At 39.9% G+C, this 17,204-nt stretch overlaps 2 long non-coding RNA genes across 4 annotated transcripts; both read left to right on the forward strand.

Moving 5' to 3' along the window:
• Window positions 1-4,056: 4,056 nt before the first annotated feature.
• LOC139830827 (uncharacterized) lies at window positions 4,057-7,630 on the forward strand. 2 transcript variants are annotated; one of them, XR_011744311.1, is made up of 5 exons: window positions 4,057-4,179; window positions 4,268-4,364; window positions 4,530-4,606; window positions 5,735-5,813; window positions 7,238-7,630. It is a non-coding gene; the product is annotated as an uncharacterized lncRNA (long non-coding RNA). The 2 variants fall into 2 exon arrangements; XR_011744310.1 differs by lacking the exon at window positions 4,530-4,606.
• Window positions 7,631-11,999: 4,369 nt separating this feature from the next.
• On the forward strand, window positions 12,000-15,594 carry LOC127292157 (uncharacterized). Of its 2 annotated transcripts, XR_011744312.1 has the most exons (5): window positions 12,000-12,269; window positions 12,358-12,454; window positions 12,620-12,696; window positions 13,824-13,902; window positions 15,324-15,594. It is a non-coding gene; the product is annotated as an uncharacterized lncRNA (long non-coding RNA). The 2 variants fall into 2 exon arrangements; XR_007844971.2 differs by lacking the exon at window positions 12,620-12,696.
• The last annotated feature ends 1,610 nt before the right edge of the window (window positions 15,595-17,204 follow it).

Here is a 17,204-nt window from a genome sequence, read left to right on the forward strand (position 1 = left end):
AAGATGCTTGGTATAGAATTAGCGATGCTCATCATAGGTGCATTAAGAAACACTCCACAATTATACTACTTAGGAACTTTTATGTTGGAATCTCTAGTTGGAATAGGTATGTTCTTGATACTCTTGCGGGAGGTAATTTCCTAGGCACTCCGGCTTTAGAAGCTAGTTGCATTATTGAGAGTCTAGTTGGAATACCACCTGTTAATGAAGCTAAAATTGAAATCTCTCTTGAGGATGTCATGAAAAAGTTGGAAGCCATAGAAAAAGATCTTCCAAGTATTGAGACTAAATTGGGAATATTACTTAATAGCACTGATAAACTTGATAAATCTCTAGGTGGAATTAATGAGAGAATTGCTGTTTTAGAAACTTGTGCTACTCATGATAATCGAACCCATAGGATTAATGAACTTGAAGAAGCTATGGGAACCTTGGGTTCAACTTTTTCTTCTCTTAAGTTTAAGGAGAAAGTTTATGTGGGTAAGGAGCAAAAGTTTATGTATGTCTCTAAAGTGCCTAAGCCAAAAAACTATTATAGGCCTAAAATTGACAAAGCCCTTAGCACCACTACGGATGGGGGAGCATCTAAGATACCTATTGATGTTGATGCTTCATCTCTTGATAAAACTTGATACACAATTTATGCGCCTAGCTGAAAGGCGTTAAAGAAAAGCGCTTATGGGAGACAACCCATTATTTTACTTCTGCACTTTGTTTTATATTTGAGTCTTGGAAGTTGTTTACTGCTGTAGCAACCTCTCCTTATCTTTATTTTAGTGCATTGTTGTGCCAAGTAAAATCTTTGATAGTAAAGTCAATACTAGATTTGGATTACTGCGCAGAAACAGATTTCTTGCTGTCACGAATTTCAACCTGCCTCCCTGTAGGTAGCTCAGAAAAATCTGCCAATTTACGTGCGTGATCCTCAGATATGTACGCAACTTTCATTCAATTTGGGCATTTTCATTTGAGCAAGTCTGGTGCCTCAATAAAATCCGTATTTACGGACTGTTCTGTTTTGACAGATTCTGCCTTTTATTTCGCATTGCCTCTTTTGCTATGTTGGATGAATTTCTTTGTTCCATTAATGTCCAGTAGCTTTGTGCAATGTCCAGAAGTGTTAAGAATGATTATGTCACCTCTGAACATGTGAATTTTTGATTATGCACTAACCCTCTAATGAGTTGTTTCGAGTTTGGTGTGGAGGAAGTTTTCAAGGGTCAAGATAGGAGGATGATACAATATGATCAAGGAGAGTAAAAGGTCAAAGCTTGGGGATGCCCCCGTGGTTCATCCCTGCATATTTTAAGAAGACCCAAGCGTCTAAGCTTGGGGATGCCCAAGGCATCCCTTCTTCATCGACAACTTATCAGGTTCCTCTAGTGAAACTATATTTTTATTCCGTCACATCTTATGTGCTTTACTTGGAGCGTCTGTTTATTTTTGTTTTTTGTTTTTGTTTGAATAAGATCGGATCCTAGCATTCTTTGTGTGGGAGAGAGACACGCTCCGCTGTTTCGTATGAACAAATATGTTCTTAGCTTTATCTTTAATGTTCATTGCGAAAGTTGGACTATTTCATTCATTGTTATATGGTTGGAAACGGAAAATGCCGCATGTGGTAAATGGTTTAATGTCTTGAATAATGTGATACTTGGCAATTGTTGTGCTCATATAGATCATGTTTAAGCTCTTGCATCATGTACCTTGTACTCATTAATGAATAACTACATAGAGCTTGTTAAAATTTGGTTTGCATGATTGATCTCTAGAGTCTAGATATTTTCTGGTTAAGGTGTTTGAACAACAAGGAGACAATGTAAAATCTTATAATACCTACAATATGTTCATATGTGAGCTTTGCTGCACCTTTTATACTTGAGTTTGCTTCAAACAACCTTGCTAGCCTAGCCTTGTATTGAGAGGAATTCTTCTCGTGCATCCAAATCCTTGAGCCAAAAACTATGCTATTTGTGTCCACCATACCTACCTACCACATGGTATTTCTCCGCCATTCCAAAGTACATTACTTGAGTGCTACCTTTAAAATTTCTATTCTTTGCCTTTGCAATATATAGCTCATGGGACAAATGTAACACCCCAACTTTTGCAAACTTGTTTAGTTGTCCTTATTGCAAAAATTAGGGGGAACAAAAACTTTTTCTATAGACTAATTAATATGAATTGCCTTGATCTGTTTGTTATGATGAATTGCCTTGATCTGTTGGTAGATGTGTTGTCTTAATTTCCTGTTGAGTTTTGTCTTGAGCCACCTCTTAGAACAACACCTCTAGTGGTAAAACAAACAACTCACCTAATAAAACACATGTGTGTCCTAGGAAAAGTTGTTTTCCTTTTTACTACCTCAAACTCTTCCCCTGATGGCAACCTGAGTGTGCCTTCTTAATTTTTCTCCTTGTGGTACAACCTAGCTCAATCATCCTAAATTTAAAACTTGGGATCAGCTTCCCCTAGCTACATCCCTCTCTTATACCCACTCATCCTTGTTGGTTTTGAGGCCATGTCGACCATCTGTGTTGACAGGCTTATAATGTCCAGACTTTGGCAATTGATCGTTAAGCACTCACAACTGTTATTGTTGACCTCAATGCATTAATCTCATCTGTGCAATACCATCTGTAACTTCCACGTCTTGCATGTCTCATTCTACTCTTGCAACTCTTATACTCCATTGATCTTGTACCCTATCCAATGTTTAACCTCAAGATCACTTTCTGCACTTTTGCCTCTTGTGTTTATTCAAGTTTAATCTTCCCAAAACCAAGAGTGGAATGATGGGTACATTTTGTAGTCACCATCTACCCTTGAGAACACTCCTCCCTAAATTAGTTTCCTCTCTCAAAAACCCTATTGTTTTTCCTTCTCTAGTTTTGATCACAAAACTACTTCTAGTTTTATTAAATCTTTTCAAGATAAGTCTTCAAGGAAAACAAGGAGCTGAAATGGGTTTTGTTTTCTCATCCCATTTCTACCTAGTACTGATTTCTAAAACAATTATTTTCTATCTTGCCTTCTTTTTAACAAAAGGCTTGTTTATGGTACCTATACCATTTCTTGTTTGCTTTAAATTTGAGAAAACTCTACTTCACTTGGGAAAGTAAGTAGAACATTTTGAACTCCTATGTTCCAACTAGTTCTCTCAACATTTTCAAATTCCATTCCACTTGAGTTCATTCCCAATTGTCCCTAGACAATTGAGGTGTTTCAAATACTTTATATTCTCTTCCATCATCACCTTGATCTCATAAATTGATGAGTTATGTCAATATATTCATCCTTGTGAGTATATGGATACTTCACTCACCTTCTCTCTTAACCTTGCTCTATCATTGACTAAACCACCATCACCATCCCATCTACCTTGGCATGCTCATGCATTGTTGCATGCGGCCAACCCCAATCCTTCAATTTTGAATTCTATTAAAAACTTTTATTCATCAACTATACCTTGGGAACCATCTTCATCATAAGTTGGTCTCAACCAAAGTGGTGGAGATTATTCTCATGGCACATGTCACCTTCATACTCCTTTTTTATCTATATGTATCTACTCCTATTTTTTTATCATTATCAAAGTCACTCATTGACATTATCTTCTCAACATCATGCCTTGAACTATTCACATGAATGTTGTGCATCTCTCTCACATTTCTCTCTTGCTCATGAAAAGAAAGGAGCCGACCATGACTTGAAATTCGGCCAGCCCCTCCTCTTCATTTCCTTCTCTTGCAAGCCTTGCCTCCCAACTACCCCAACAAATAAATGGGCAGCCACCCACCTTAGCCAATCAAAATGGAGGCATCCACCATCCTCCCTCTATATAAGAGCTTGGCTTGCCACCTCCACTCCCCTTGGCTCATTTCTTTCACACTCCACTCCCTCATACCTTCCTCCCCCTTCCTCCCCACGAGCTGCTGATCCTCCTTAGCTCCATGGCCGGCCATGGCCATGGAAAGCCACCAAGATGGAGCTCCCCTCCTCCCTCAAGCTTCTCCCTCACCATGAGAGCATCTCTCTCCCTCACTTCTCCCTAATCTTTGATGAGTCCAGCTCACTTTCTCCTTTCTCCTCTCACTAGATTGGATCTTGATGCAGGTGCATGTTGGTCCAAGCATGGAGAAGGTTGAGCTATCCTCAGATCTGAAGTTCTTGAGCAAAGTTCGTCCAAAACCTTGCAGTAATTTCTGTATCTTGCTGTTTCAGATTCTGGTACGAACTTGTAAAATCCGCCAAATCTTGTGTGCAGATCCAAATCGAGTGATTCAAAGTTCCAAAGATAGGTACTGGAAAGATCTACAACTTGGCGTTGGTCTCATCCTCAAATTCGTTACGGATTTTGCATGGTAAATAAAGTTCTGCAAACATGCAGAATCACTGTTTGTTAGATTTCTCCCGTTTTACAAAACCTTTTTGAGCAAACTCAACTGTGGGTGAAAGCCATCTCCAGTACCTTCATTTTGGCGTTGGTTTCACTTCAAATGACCTCCTGAAATTGAAATGGTTCACAGATCAGGATCTGGTCAGATCTGACTTTGTCGAATTAAACCAGGAGCTTGGAGACGAATTTTTGAATGCAATCAATTGGGTAAGAACCACCTATTCAATACCTTTCAGATGCACCTGACCTCATATTTCTATGATTTGTTTATGATTTTTGATGAATTAAACTTGTTCTGTGTGTTCTGCAGACATGGCTGTTAGCTTTTAAATCATCAAAAATCCATTTTTGAACCTAATTGTGTGATTCCAATTCTGTAGGATTACTGAATGTTTTCTTAATCATCTCAAATAAGATTCAAACCTTTATCTGTTCTGCAACTCCATAGTTAAAGCAAATGGTGAAAACATGCAGTAAACTTGTAAATCCAATTGTGAGAGTTTCAGAAACAATTTGAACCCAAATCCAATTGTGTGTGAATCTCTGTTTAAATATCTTTCGAATGCCAGTGGCCTAATATTTTTTTGGATTTTTCTACGATTTATGGCTTACAGATCTTGTTTTCTATACAGTCAGATTCAAAAAAATTCCTAAAATTGTAGGTTTAATATTTTTGGATGATTCCAATTGGGTTAGTCTTGTATTAGTACTGGCTATATAGGAAAAATATTATTAGTCTCTGTTAATACATATTTGTTGCTGTTAGTAATGTTTATGTGTGACATGCATTGTTGAAGCAAAACTTTTCGATTTATTTAAAACCCTTGACCAACTCTTTTTAGTAGAGATGGGCAACCTTTGTTTTATGTTTGCAAAACAAAACCTCTGCAATTTAACTTTAGCTCTTTTGTTTTGCTTAAGTCTTCAAATGGTGGGGCATATCATTTGCTTCCTATTCTTGTGTAGTGTTATGTAAGCTTTATAAAATAGGGAGAATGATTGCCCGCTTTTGCAAAAATATTTCAAATTATAATGTGAATGTTTTTGATGCCAAACTAATGCACTTGTCATCTTTATGGTGTTATCTACCAGGGAATAATTGGTTTATACCATGGTGATAAACGAGAGAGGCAATTGCTAAGTTGTGATGCACTCATACCTTTTCTAGGTAAATAAATGGGGTTTTCTAAATTAAAACTCTTAAAGTTGTTTTGTGGTATCTATAGGTCCTTAGTATGTTATACCTTGGCTGCATGATTAGTTGTTGATTGTTGAATGTTGTCTTGTTGTTGCAATGTGATTGATTGTGTTCCTTTTATATTTCACAAGCGATAGATTCGAACATTATCGGGTTTGAAGGAGAGGAAGGATTTGAAGAATTTGAAGAAGTCCAGGGACAAATAAGCCAACCAAGGCAAGCCATCTTTTGATCTCTTGCTATTTATCCTTCTTGTTGTGTTCATTGTTCCATTATATACTTGGTTCCTTGTATCATGTGTGATGTTTGGTCCTCTACTCTATGCATACTTATTCCCAAGTATGTTGAACCCCTTGTTGATGTTAGGGCATGCTTACCCTAAGCATGTATGCCCCCTTGACCACTTATATTGTCACCTTCTTAGTGGTATAATGATTAACATCATGACCCTTGTTGAATCATCTTAGTTATGATGTCCCTATGCATGCTTATCCTAAGTATGTATGATCCCCTTGACACCTCAATTATCATATCCTTAGTGGTATGATGGCTAGCATCATGCCTTGATGTATCTTAGTTCATCCATAAAACTATAGGTTGGGAACCCCCTTGGAAAAATACCTTGTTGAAAAGAATTTTTGAAAACCTTGGGTGAGTTGGACTTACCCAAGCGTGTGTTTACGAAAGGAAAGGATCTTGGCAAAGATGGTTGGAAAGAAAGTCTTATTTTCGAAAACTTTGGCGCCTAAGTATTCACCCGTGACAATTAACCCGCGCAACCACAGCTACTCCAAAGTGGGCACGGAGCTTAGCTTGACGTTTGTTCTTCTTAGCATGAGGCACCGCACAACTATACAAGGGTACGGTTACCCCCGAGTCCGGGTTGTCATGGTTGGGACAATAGTATAACGGGAGGCCTTCGGGGCTGACCCGTCCGGAAGACACTATGGGTCTCCTGGCTTGGCGGTGGAGCCATGCTCAAAGGGAGGTGAGCTGCCACGGTGCCGGGGAGGTACATACTCCATAGGGTAGGACCTCTTGCTAAGTCGAATGGGCGAAAGGCTATGTTCGGGTATCCGTCGTGGCATATGTTGTTATGCGGGGATGATGCCCACACGATAGGTATCCGGATAGAGGTGGGGAAAGTGTGCAAACTCTGCAGAGTAAAATCTATTCGAATAGCCGCGTCCGCGGTCATGGACGGTTGGAATGGCTGTTGCTTAGCCTGATGAGTTTTTGGTTTACAAATATTGTTTGGAAAATGAAAGAAAGGAACTTGTTTTCGGAGTACCGGAAGGGTACGGGAATGGTTCGGTTGACCATATGGAGATGGTCGGAAAGGAAACAAAATTGGGTTACCCCCTCCCTAGTGTTTTATGTTGTAGAACTCTTTTGAAGTATCTTCTTAAATAGAGATATAGAGATGTCTTAGATAAATTCTTGAAATGTCCCCTTCAATCGAGAAGTTGGGATGCTATCTCCACCAAAAACATCTCTTCTCTTCTACATGCTATATCCACAAGAGAAACTATTCTTCCTCTCTTGTCTTCTTTAGTTAGAATTGGTATCACCTTCTTGATGGTTTGCGAGTACAATTCAAATGTACTCACGGCTTTGTCCCTGGCTATTTACTTGGCCAGACTTGGAGGAGTTCGACTAATGAAGAAGGATTTTGGACGACGTCTATGCGAGCTAGGAACGTCTTCCCAGTCAGTTGCCTGTAGGGTTATGGCAGATGACTTGGGTACTGCGCTGCTGAAGTGATGATGCTACTCTGATGTTTAGTTAGGCCCTTCGAGGCTATTATGTAAGTATTGGTCATGTGACCATGTTGTAATTTTCTTATTCCTCTTTGTAATGGATGGTGTAATTTGATATCAGTTCGGTTATGTGTTCACGACACACTGATCATGGGATCGTGAACTGTATACATAACAGGGAATTTCGGACAGCTAGTCCGGGGTCCCCACAGAGCTGGTATCAGAGCTATCCTGACTGTAGGAGACCTTAGTTAGCATGGACGTTAGTTAGGAAACAAGTACTTGGGAAAAACTATTTACGAAACAAATTCTTTTTTTAGTCGGAAGTATAGCTTCTTCTCTTATTTATTCAAAGCTTCTAAATTCTTACCTCTCCGCTTTATAAAAAGGTTTGAAAATCCTTACTCTATTGCCCCTTCCACTTCAAACCTACATATTGGACGATGTCCCGAAACTCAGACCGGAGACTCGAACTCAAAGATGGATCAATCCCTCCGGAAGACTCAAGTACCTCCAACCGCAGCTAATGAAGATTGGATGCCGACTTAGCCGTGTTGATGTAGGGATGATAAAATTATATCCTTGGTTGTCACCAAAGTATGTCAAAGATCTAACCTTGTTCCTCCGTGGACTTGCACCTTTTTGCAGTCGTCTGGGATCAAGTCCTCAGTTTCTTGACTAGTAATTTTTAGGCCAGCCACGAGAAGATATCGACTTCGGGAGCACCTCAACAGCTACCTCTTCAAAGACCTCATGTTTCCGGGATGTCGAGACTAGAAGTTCTACACAGTTTTCTCCTTCGCCTCAACATCAATGACTCAACAACCGGCCCCTTCACCACCAAATGCTACAAGGATCCAAGTTGAAGTCGATGCCAGCAAGATGAAGACGTCGACATATGTGACCAGCCCCAAACCTATAGGATGGATAGGACAAACTCAATCTCTTCGATTGAGCTACCCCCACGTGTTAGGTATCTCTAGATACTTAGAGTGCCTTGTTTGGTATGCTGATTGCTTGTAGTTCCCTAGTGTGCTGCCTTGAGTGGTTGTATCTGTTTGTTGTGTGCATGTATGTCTTGCTATTTAGACGTTCCCGTCCTTTTTAATTGTTTGAAATTTGTAAAACAGAAATTAAAAATGGAAATCTACCAGTGTACTGTTTTGCTAATAAAAATAGTTTGGTAGCTCCGATTGATGTGATTCCAATTGCACTAGAACCAGTATGAAATTATCTTTCAGATGCCACTGACCTTGTATTTTTAGGATTTTTGTGCGATTTTTAATAGATAAAACTGGATCACTGTTTCTGGTTAGTATTTTGAGTCTCAAAATTTGAAAAATAAATATTTTTGAATGATTCCAATTGTGTTGATCTTGTTTTGTTACTGTGCATCTAGGAAAAGTACCAGTAGCCTCTGTTAGTGGTATTTTGTCTCTGGTTATGGTTGCATGGGTGTCACATGCGATGATAGGATTAAAGTTTGCCTCGCCGATGTATTGCTAACTGCTAGTTAGTTGGGTAGATTACCGAAAGACTCTAACTCTAAACCCGTTAGCAGTTGTTTTTCGACCGTTAGGGAAACTAACTCAGACCCCTATCTACGCCGACTACTCTCAAGGTCATCTGAAGCATCTCTACTACGCCAACAAAGCAAAAGCCAATACCTTCAAGATCCGCTGAAGCATCTCCACTTCATCAAGAAAGCAGAAGCCCCCACCTTCAAGAGTGACTGCACCTCTACGAGAAGACATACTAATTTGATCCAACCTTAGAGCATAACCGCACTGACCTCGAGGATATCTTCTTGAAACCACCCTCTAACACTCCGTCTAACAAGCTGAGAGGACATTAGCTTCAAAGACAAGCTACATCACATGGTTCATCAGGTCCTCCTCAAGTGAAGCTCCTGAAGATACCTCAAGAACTCAAGACTAGGTGCAACTTACCCGCTCACTTCCAACTGGTATAAGTCAACACCGACCCCCAAGCTGAAGATTGTCTTCGACGGCCTTTGTTGATGCTTCATATGGATACCAACCAGGCGCTTTATCAACTTACTAACTTACCTCGCATCCCTTGGTTTTGTAAACACCGTGTTTACCTATTTGAAGTCATGGTCTACACGTCTCTCCCGAAGATTCTTCAACTGGATACAGAAGAATGTTGACTTCTTCAGAAGCTCCAGAAAGAACCACAATGCAGAAGCTCTGAGTTTTTCCAAAAGCCCGATGAAAAATATTAAGGGTGGAAGACCGATGAAAAATACTAAAGGTTGGAGCTAACCCTAAAACTTAAAACTTTCTAAAACACCGTTGGAAACGTGGGACTACACTAACGCCTCTTGAAGCCATGGACTGCACAACATCCTCTGAAGATGTTCGACTCAAGACGAGAGATCAATGACTTCTCCAAAAAGCGCCCGACAAGACCCGTGGCCGAAGCTTAGAGTTTTCAAACCCCCTCCCCGATGAACAATTTTAAGGGTGGAAGACTTCGACTTCCACTAAACTTTTAAGCTAACTCTAAAAGGTTTTCAACCCTGCTCAAGCACCGTTGGGTGCACTAACCATCCCATAGTCTTGAACCTCCTCTAGGACCGTCAAGAAAACTACGGATCTAACACTTTCATGGAGTAGTCAACCTCCTCATGAAGCTTGCTCTCGGCCAGAAGTTACCATGTCTCTCGGAAGCTGAAGTTGCAACCCTTTCAACAACGGCACATCTACAGAAGAATGGAGTCTAACTTTCGTTAAGTTTTACAACCCCTCTAGTTCTGCGCTCAGTAATCTCGGGACGAGATTATTTTAAGGGTGGAAGATCTGTAACACCCCAACTTTTGCAAACTTGTTTAGTTGTCCTTATTGCAAAAATTAGGGGGAACAAAAACTTTTTCTATAGACTAATTAATATGAATTGCCTTGATCTGTTTGTTATGATGAATTGCCTTGATCTGTTGGTAGATGTGTTGTCTTAATTTCCTGTTGAGTTTTGTCTTGAGCCACCTCTTAGAACAACACCTCTAGTGGTAAAACAAACAACTCACCTAATAAAACACATGTGTGTCCTAGGAAAAGTTGTTTTCCTTTTTACTACCTCAAACTCTTCCCCTGATGGCAACCTGAGTGTGCCTTCTTAATTTTTCTCCTTGTGGTACAACCTAGCTCAATCATCCTAAATTTAAAACTTGGGATCAGCTTCCCCTAGCTACATCCCTCTCTTATACCCACTCATCCTTGTTGGTTTTGAGGCCATGTCGACCATCTGTGTTGACAGGCTTATAATGTCCAGACTTTGGCAATTGATCGTTAAGCACTCACAACTGTTATTGTTGACCTCAATGCATTAATCTCATCTGTGCAATACCATCTGTAACTTCCACGTCTTGCATGTCTCATTCTACTCTTGCAACTCTTATACTCCATTGATCTTGTACCCTATCCAATGTTTAACCTCAAGATCACTTTCTGCACTTTTGCCTCTTGTGTTTATTCAAGTTTAATCTTCCCAAAACCAAGAGTGGAATGATGGGTACATTTTGTAGTCACCATCTACCCTTGAGAACACTCCTCCCTAAATTAGTTTCCTCTCTCAAAAACCCTATTGTTTTTCCTTCTCTAGTTTTGATCACAAAACTACTTCTAGTTTTATTAAATCTTTTTCAAGATAAGTCTTCAAGGAAAACAAGGAGCTGAAATGGGTTTTGTTTTCTCATCCCATTTCTACCTAGTACTGATTTCTAAAACAATTATTTTCTATCTTGCCTTCTTTTTAACAAAAGGCTTGTTTATGGTACCTATACCATTTCTTGTTTGCTTTAAATTTGAGAAAACTCTACTTCACTTGGGAAAGTAAGTAGAACATTTTGAACTCCTATGTTCCAACTAGTTCTCTCAACATTTTCAAATTCCATTCCACTTGAGTTCATTCCCAATTGTCCCTAGACAATTGAGGTGTTTCAAATACTTTATATTCTCTTCCATCATCACCTTGATCTCATAAATTGATGAGTTATGTCAATATATTCATCCTTGTGAGTATATGGATACTTCACTCACCTTCTCTCTTAACCTTGCTCTATCATTGACTAAACCACCATCACCATCCCATCTACCTTGGCATGCTCATGCATTGTTGCATGCGGCCAACCCCAATCCTTCAATTTTGAATTCTATTAAAAACTTTTATTCATCAACTATACCTTGGGAACCATCTTCATCATAAGTTGGTCTCAACCAAAGTGGTGGAGATTATTCTCATGGCACATGTCACCTTCATACTCCTTTTTTATCTATATGTATCTACTCCTATTTTTTTATCATTATCAAAGTCACTCATTGACATTATCTTCTCAACATCATGCCTTGAACTATTCACATGAATGTTGTGCATCTCTCTCACATTTCTCTCTTGCTCATGAAAAGAAAGGAGCCGACCATGACTTGAAATTCGGCCAGCCCCTCCTCTTCATTTCCTTCTCTTGCAAGCCTTGCCTCCCAACTACCCCAACAAATAAATGGGCAGCCACCCACCTTAGCCAATCAAAATGGAGGCATCCACCATCCTCCCTCTATATAAGAGCTTGGCTTGCCACCTCCACTCCCCTTGGCTCATTTCTTTCACACTCCACTCCCTCATACCTTCCTCCCCCTTCCTCCCCACGAGCTGCTGATCCTCCTTAGCTCCATGGCCGGCCATGGCCATGGAAAGCCACCAAGATGGAGCTCCCCTCCTCCCTCAAGCTTCTCCTCACCATGAGAGCATCTCTCTCCCTCACTTCTCCCCTAATCTTTGATGAGTCCAGCTCACTTTCTCCTTTCTCCTCTCACTAGATTGGATCTTGATGCAGGTGCATGTTGGTCCAAGCATGGAGAAGGTTGAGCTATCCTCAGATCTGAAGTTCTTGAGCAAAGTTCGTCCAAAACCTTGCAGTAATTTCTGTATCTTGCTGTTTCAGATTCTGGTACGAACTTGTAAAATCCGCCAAATCTTGTGTGCAGATCCAAATCGAGTGATTCAAAGTTCCAAAGATAGGTACTGGAAAGATCTACAACTTGGCGTTGGTCTCATCCTCAAATTCGTTACGGATTTTGCATGGTAAATAAAGTTCTGCAAACATGCAGAATCACTGTTTGTTAGATTTCTCCCGTTTTACAAAACCTTTTTGAGCAAACTCAACTGTGGGTGAAAGCCATCTCCAGTACCTTCATTTTGGCGTTGGTTTCACTTCAAATGACCTCCTGAAATTGAAATGGTTCACAGATCAGGATCTGGTCAGATCTGACTTTGTCGAATTAAACCAGGAGCTTGGAGACGAATTTTTGAATGCAATCAATTGGGTAAGAACCACCTATTCAATACCTTTCAGATGCACCTGACCTCATATTTCTATGATTTGTTTATGATTTTTGATGAATTAAACTTGTTCTGTGTGTTCTGCAGACATGGCTGTTAGCTTTTAAATCATCAAAAATCCATTTTTGAACCTAATTGTGTGATTCCAATTCTGTAGGATTACTGAATGTTTTCTTAATCATCTCAAATAAGATTCAAACCTTTATCTGTTCTGCAACTCCATAGTTAAAGCAAATGGTGAAAACATGCAGTAAACTTGTAAATCCAATTGTGAGAGTTTCAGAAACAATTTGAACCCAAATCCAATTGTGTGTGAATCTCTGTTTAAATATCTTTCGAATGCCAGTGGCCTAATATTTTTTTGGATTTTTCTACGATTTATGGCTTACAGATCTTGTTTTCTATACAGTCAGATTCAAAAAAATTCCTAAAATTGTAGGTTTAATATTTTTGGATGATTCCAATTGGGTTAGTCTTGTATTAGTACTGGCTATATAGGAAAAATATTATTAGTCTCTGTTAATACATATTTGTTGCTGTTAGTAATGTTTATGTGTGACATGCATTGTTGAAGCAAAACTTTTCGATTTATTTAAAACCCTTGACCAACTCTTTTTAGTAGAGATGGGCAACCTTTGTTTTATGTTTGCAAAACAAAACCTCTGCAATTTAACTTTAGCTCTTTTGTTTTGCTTAAGTCTTCAAATGGTGGGGCATATCATTTGCTTCCTATTCTTGTGTAGTGTTATGTAAGCTTTATAAAATAGGGAGAATGATTGCCCGCTTTTGCAAAAATATTTCAAATTATAATGTGAATGTTTTTGATGCCAAACTAATGCACTTGTCATCTTTATGGTGTTATCTACCAGGGAATAATTGGTTTATACCATGGTGATAAACGAGAGAGGCAATTGCTAAGTTGTGATGCACTCATACCTTTTCTAGGTAAATAAATGGGGTTTTCTAAATTAAAACTCTTAAAGTTGTTTTGTGGTATCTATAGGTCCTTAGTATGTTATACCTTGGCTGCATGATTAGTTGTTGATTGTTGAATGTTGTCTTGTTGTTGCAATGTGATTGATTGTGTTCCTTTTATATTTCGCGGCGATAGATTCGAACATTATCGGGTTTGAAGGAGAGGAAGGATTTGAAGAATTTGAAGAAGTCCAGGGACAAATAAGCCAACCAAGGCAAGCCATCTTTTGATCTCTTGCTATTTATCCTTCTTGTTGTGTTCATTGTTCCATTATATACTTGGTTCCTTGTATCATGTGTGATGTTTGGTCCTCTACTCTATGCATACTTATTCCCAAGTATGTTGAACCCCTTGTTGATGTTAGGGCATGCTTACCCTAAGCATGTATGCCCCTTGACCACTTATATTGTCACCTTCTTAGTGGTATAATGATTAACATCATGACCCTTGTTGAATCATCTTAGTTATGATGTCCCTATGCATGCTTATCCTAAGTATGTATGATCCCCTTGACACCTCAATTATCATATCCTTAGTGGTATGATGGCTAGCATCATGCCTTGATGTATCTTAGTTCATCCATAAAACTATAGGTTGGGAACCCCCTTGGAAAAATACCTTGTTGAAAAGAATTTTTGAAAACCTTGGGTGAGTTGGACTTACCCAAGCGTGTGTTTACGAAAGGAAAGGATCTTGGCAAAGATGGTTGGAAAGAAAGTCTTATTTTCGAAAACTTTGGCGCCTAAGTATTCACCCGTGACAATTAACCCGCGCAACCACAGCTACTCCAAAGTGGGCACGGAGCTTAGCTTGACGTTTGTTCTTCTTAGCATGAGGCACCGCACAACTATACAAGGGTACGGTTACCCCGAGTCCGGGTTGTCATGGTTGGGACAATAGTATAACGGGAGGCCTTCGGGGCTGACCCGTCCGAAGACACTATGGGTCTCCCGGCTTGGCGGTGGAGCCATGCTCAAAGGGAGGTGATCTGACACGGTTCCGGGGAGGTACATACTCCATAGGGTAGGACCTCTTGCTAAGTCGAATGGGCGAAAGGCTCTGTTCGGGTAGCCGTCGTGGCAGAGGTGGTTATGCGGGGATGCTGCCCACACGCGAGGTATCCGGATAGAGGGGGGGAAAGGGTGCAAACTCTGCAGAGTAAAATCTATTCGAATAGCCGCGTCCGCGGTCATGGACGGTTGGAATGGCTGTTGCTTAGCCTGATGAGTTTTTGGTTTACAAATATTGTTTGGAAAATGAAAGAAAGGAACTTGTTTTCGGAGTACCGGAAGGGTACGGGAATGGTTCGGTTGACCATATGGAGATGGTCGGAAAGGAAACAAAATTGGGTTACCCCCTCCCTAGTGTTTTATGTTGTAGAACTCTTTTGAAGTATCTTCTTAAATAGAGATATAGAGATGTCTTAGATAAATTCTTGAAATGTCCCCTTCAATCGAGAAGTTGGGATGCTATCTCCACCAAAAACATCTCTTCTCTTCTACATGCTATATCCACAAGAGAAACTATTCTTCCTCTCTTGTCTTCTTTAGTTAGAATTGGTATCACCTTCTTGATGGTTTGCGAGTACAATTCAAATGTACTCACGGCTTTGTCCCTGGCTATTTACTTGGCCAGACTTGGAGGAGTTCGACTAATGAAGAAGGATTTTGGACGACGTCTATGCGAGCTAGGAACGTCTTCCCAGTCAGTTGCCTGTAGGGTTATGGCAGATGACTTGGGTACTGCGCTGCTGAAGTGATGATGCTACTCTGATGTTTAGTTAGGCCCTTCGAGGCTATTATGTAAGTATTGGTCATGTGACCATGTTGTAATTTTCTTATTCCTCTTTGTAATGGATGGTGTAATTTGATATCAGTTCGGTTATGTGTTCACGACACACTGATCATGGGATCGTGAACTGTATACATAACAGGGAATTTCGGACAGCTAGTCCGGGGTCCCCACAACAAATAGCCTTAAAAACTATTGTGGTGAAGAATATGTACTTATGTGTCTTATTTCTTAATAAGTTGCTTGTTGAGCGGCAACCATGTTTCTGGGGACGCCATCAACTTTTACCTTTGTTGAATATCATGTGAGTTGCTATGCATGTTCGTCTTGTCTGAAGTAAGGGAGATTTTCATGATCAAATGGTTTGAGTATGCATACTGTTAGAGAAGAACATTGGGCCGCTAACTAAAGCCATGATTCATGGTGGAAGTTTCAGTTTGGACAATCAATCCTCAATCTCTTATGAGAATATTAATTGTTCTTGAATGCTTATGCATTAAAGAGGAGTCCATTATCTGTTGTCTATGTTGTCCCGGTATGGATGTCTAAGTTGAGAATAATCAAAAGCGAGAAATCCAATGCGAGCTTTCTCCTTAGACCTTTGTACAGGCGGCATAGAGGTACCCCTCTGTGACACTTGGTTGAAACATATGCTATGCAATGATAATCCGTGTTAATCCAAGCTAATTAGGACAAGGTGCGAGCACTATTAGTATACTATGCATGAGGCTTGCAACTTATAGGATATTTTACACATAACATATATGATTTATTACTACCGTTGACAAAATTGTTTCTTGTTTTCAAAATGAAAAGCTCTAGCACAAATATAGTAATCAATGCTTCCCTCTGCGAAGGGCCTATCTTCTACTTTATTGTTGAGTCAGTTTACCTATTCTTTCTATCTTAGAAGCAAACACTTGTATCAACTGTGTGCATTGATTCTTACATGTTTACTTATTGCACTTGTTATATTGCTTTGTGTTGACAATTATCCATGAGATAAATATGTTGAAGTTGAAAGCAACCGCTGAAACTTTTATCTTCCTTTGTGTTGCTTCAATGCCTTTACTTTGAATTTATTGCTTTATGAGTAACTCTTATGCAAGTCTTATTGATGCTTGTCTTGAAAGTATTATTCATGAAAAGTCTTTGCTATATGATTCATTTGTTTACTCATTATCTTCATCATTGCTTCGAATCGCTGCATTCATCTCATATGCTTACAATAGTATGATCAAGATTATGATAGCATGTCACTTCAGAAATTATCTTTGTTATCGTTTACCTACTCGAGGGCGAGTAGGAACTAAGCTTGGGGATGCTTGATACGTCCCAAACGTATCTATAATTTCTTATGTTCCATGCTACTTTTATGATGATACTCACATGTTTTATACACATTATATGTCATTATTATGCATTTTCCGGCACTAACCTATTGACGAGATGCCGAAGAGCCAGTTGTTGTTTTCTGCTGTTTTTGGTTTCAGAAATCCTAGTAAGGAAATATTCTCGGAATTGGACGAAATCAACGCCCAGGGTCCTATTTCTGCACGAAGCTTCCAGAAGACCGAAAGGATCACGAAGTGGGGCCACGAGGCGCCGCCACAACAGGGCGGCGCGGCCCAGGTGCTGGCCGCGCGGCCCTGGTGTGTGGGGCCCTCGTGTGGCCCCCTGACCTGCCCTTCCGCCTACTTAAAGCCTCCGTCGCGAAACCCCCAG

The sequence above is a fragment of the Lolium perenne genome, chromosome 4 (assembly GCF_019359855.2).
Source record: "Lolium perenne isolate Kyuss_39 chromosome 4, Kyuss_2.0, whole genome shotgun sequence".
NCBI classification, from domain to species: Eukaryota; Viridiplantae; Streptophyta; class Magnoliopsida; order Poales; family Poaceae; genus Lolium; species Lolium perenne.